Source organism: Rhyacophila brunnea, unplaced genomic scaffold (assembly GCF_057557595.1).
Source record: "Rhyacophila brunnea isolate RB1 unplaced genomic scaffold, BYU_Rbru_1.0 scaffold_168, whole genome shotgun sequence".
Classification (NCBI taxonomy): domain Eukaryota; kingdom Metazoa; phylum Arthropoda; class Insecta; order Trichoptera; family Rhyacophilidae; genus Rhyacophila; species Rhyacophila brunnea.
Genome location: NW_028232825.1, coordinates 428,017 through 430,595, shown reverse-complemented (window position 1 = coordinate 430,595; position 2,579 = coordinate 428,017).

The window sequence follows — 2,579 nt, the reverse complement described above, 5'->3', positions numbered from 1 at the left end:
AATCCTCTTTTACATATTATAATCATGAAGCATTTAATTTCTTTTTTAGTTTCTGCTAATATAACTTTTGAAGCTAAGGCAAATGAGTTTTTTATAACACATATAGAAGATGACTATATAATGAACTAAAGTCATCATTAAAATATCATATAGACACTTATATAGTGGTGATAACAATTTTTAATCGACTTTAATAGGTGAAACAATAAGTTTACTTATCATGCCAGCCTACTCTTTAACTTAGTCAATTGACATATCGATCTAATTCTGTAAATATATTGAAATTAAGTAATAAACTTATATTGTTCGCAATATAATAAATCATGTTTACTTTTATTTTTTTGCAAGTAAATTACACCAGTTTGCATTTTATTTTTGTTAATAATATGTGGTATTTGTTGTTTCTAAACTTAATTTCGAATTATTTGAAGATATTAATTTATGGTGGAATAATAATTTATTCTAAAATTTACCCACAGATTTAATTACATTGTTTTATAATTCATAAGTATTCAATAAATCAAATAAGATATTTTAATAATTTTTTTTAATTTAACCCACAATAATATAGCAGCGAAATGCCATTTGTAAGGTTGAAGATACGTTTTTAATATCTTGGACTCCATTTGCAAGATATTGTTTCGGAAATTAAATATCTTGTTACGAAGTTGTAAATAAGGTCTGCTTTTTGTTTAATAATTTTAATTATGAATTTTTTTGAGCGTTTTGATAAGCTAAAAAATGCGTTTTATAATTTATTAGAAACTAAAAATTGTCTTGAGTAATTGTGATAATAATTGTTACTTAGATTTATCTTGTTATATATAGTTTGGTGTTCATAAATTGATTAATTGTAACAATAGAATGATGTGATGAAATTGGTTTTCACGAAGGATAACTTTTGAATGAGCAATATAGTTTATCTCAATATAAAAGTATAGGATATTATTGGATATAATAATAGAAAAAAGTCAACAAATCGAAAAAAGGGCCTAATAAAGATAAACAACCGTGATATTCTTTTTAATATTAGATACAATAACAGCAACATGTGTGAAAGCATTATATTAGTTATAAATCTTAGACATAATAAATATAAGAAGTGCATAATATATCAATACTTTGTTTGTTCGGTAGATAATTTAAACAAGTTAAACCATGATTTTTTATATTAAGGATAAATACATTTTGATTATATGCAAACCTTTTGACTCTAGAGTTGCGGTTTCTGGATATATAATAAAATTTTAGTCCAGAATTAATCTGTTTTAATTTATATTATATTATATATCATATAATGTAAATTTAATTTTTATCACAAAAAATATTTCTATTGGATTGCATAAGTGCTTCCTTCAGTAATTTTAGGATACTTTTATCTATTCTCTATTTATCACTTTTATGCAGTGTGTGTTTTTGAATACATAATTCACAACCTTAAATACTTAACGCAGAGTCGTCATAATTTTCAAATATTATAAATTCCTATTATTGTTCCTTTACCAAAAACAATGATACGAAACACGATAAGACACTGTAAGAAATAATTTTTTATTATATCCACGCTCGCCGCTTATCTTTTTATTTATATTTATTATTCTTAGTTCTGGTAAATAAATTTCTTTCCAAGACACTATAAATTATTCAAAAAAATGACATGAATATATTTTACATTTTGACACAATAAAAAATGTTTCGTTATATATCCGAATTTAAATCATACTGTTTATAGGTAATATAATTCACTAATTGTAAGGTTCATGTTATTACACATGCGCTGAGTCGCCTGTTTGATAAATTCACCATGAAACGGATATATAATAAGAAACTTTGACCAGTATAAAATAAATTTGTTTCATTGTAATAAAACAACCGTTATAACGATATTTACGGAAATCTGCATCAAGAAAGAGGAAAATCACATAGGAAAGCAGCTTTACTAAAAATTTAAAAATATAACGCATAGCATCTGGCCTTATTAAATGAATTTCAAAGATCAAATATGTAACAGTGGACATAGATCTATTAGAGCTCGAATTAAACAATATAGAGTTTATTGATGACAAAAAAAACAAAATATATGCATGAAAAACCTTTCTACTTGGTAAATAAATAAAACCCCTATCATACTCAGGATCGATAAAGTGGCATAACTACGGATATATTGGAATAATATAAGAACCAAGTTTTGTTTGATTTATGATAGAAACATATTATTTGAGCAAAGAAGAATTCCATACTGTAACGACTATTTCAAAACTTCGTTTACTTGACAAGAAGATGAAAAAAAATTATTGGTCATGACTATACAAGGAGAAGAAACTTTAAGGTAAAGTTTATCACTTATTACTAGCATGTAAATATAAATAAAAAAACCGTAGACACTGAGCAAAATAAAATATGGAAATTAAATTCACGGAGATTAAAGTATATACAGAATTAAAATCGATATAAAATCATCAAAAGACAGACCTGACTTTTTTATAAATGATAATAAAATAAATGTTTCACACACATAAAATCGTTTTGACCTGTAAAAGAAGCACATATATTGTCCAAAACGAAAAATTCGCGAAGTA